Source organism: Denticeps clupeoides, chromosome 16, assembly GCF_900700375.1.
Source record: "Denticeps clupeoides chromosome 16, fDenClu1.1, whole genome shotgun sequence".
Classification (NCBI taxonomy): domain Eukaryota; kingdom Metazoa; phylum Chordata; class Actinopteri; order Clupeiformes; family Denticipitidae; genus Denticeps; species Denticeps clupeoides.
Window position 1 is genome coordinate 15,499,077 of NC_041722.1, and position 1,441 is coordinate 15,500,517.

Consider the following 1,441-nt stretch of genomic DNA (forward strand, 5'->3'; position numbering starts at 1 on the left):
TCCAAACATTAACTGTGAAACTGTTCAGGAAAGGACAAATAATAAGGATTAAAGTAGTCTACTAACCAGAAGACCATAAAGTCCCAGGTTCAAACCCCACTATCATTGTGTGCCTGAGCAAGACACATAACCCTGAGTGTCTCCATGGGGGACTGTCCCTGTACCAACTGATGGTAAGTCACTCTGGACAAGGGTGTCTGATAAATGCCATAAATTTAAATGTAGAGATGCGCTACAAGAACTGGAAAAAGAGGGGGAGATTGCTTGAAGCATAGATTTGTATTGGTGCCTTAGACTTGTGCTCAGTACTGCATAAAATTAACTAAACTGAATAAACTAAACTTGCTAGTGGTTATTTTTAGTATAAGTTTAGTTTAAGTAATTACAGATGTATTATTTATTAATACATTGTTTATTAATACATTTTCGACTTTTACTGCAACGTTTGGTATGCAGAGGACAAAATAATTCCATGTCTATGAATGTTATTCTTTTTTTAGGTGACTCTAAGACCAGTTGGGCAGTGAATATAGTCATGGACACAAAATTCTGATTTGGATTTAGAGTTTCTAATGCTGCCACTGCAAATCAGCCACCACATTTGGCGTATAGAGATATAAAACTCATGGATGTTTTTATACACAGTTCCAGTGAAAATTGTGGATGCGCCTACTCTGTGGCGACTAGGATGGAGGCCAAAGCAAGAAGAATCAAATGCAAGAAACACACACAGTACAGGCCAAAAGTTTGGACACACCTGCTCATTCAATGGGTTTTCTTTATTTTCATGACCATTTACGTTGGTAGATTCTCACTGAAGGCATCAAAACTATGAATGAACACATGTGGAGTTATGTGCTTAACAAAAAGGGGAGACCTGACCTCCACAGTCACCGGACCTGAACCCAGTTCGAGATGGTTTGGGGTGAGCTGGACCACAGAGTGAAGGAAAAGGGGCCAACAAGTGCTAAACACCTCTGGGAACTCCTTCAAGACTGTTGGAGAAGCATTTCAGGTGACGACCTCTTGAAGCTCATCGAGAGAACGCCAAGAGTGTGCAAAGCAGTAATCAGAGCAAAGAAACTAGAATATAAAATATGTTTTCAGTTATTTCACATTTTTTTGTTAAGTACATAACTCCACATGTTCATTTATAGTTTTGATGCCTTCAGTGAAAATCTACCAACGTAAATGGTCATGAAAATAAAGAAAACACATTGAATGAGAAGGGGTGTCCCAACTTTTGGCCCGTACTGTACTTATGTATTTATACGAATATTTACTCTTTCTTTGATTCTTTATCTGACTTTTGTTAATGTCTCTGCTATCATCAAATTGACAGAGATTTATTTTGCTTTTTACGTTTAAATTCTGTGTGAATTTACGTTTAAGTCTGAAACAACCGCCTGCGCCTTTAAAGGAGCTTTGACGCACCGGAGGA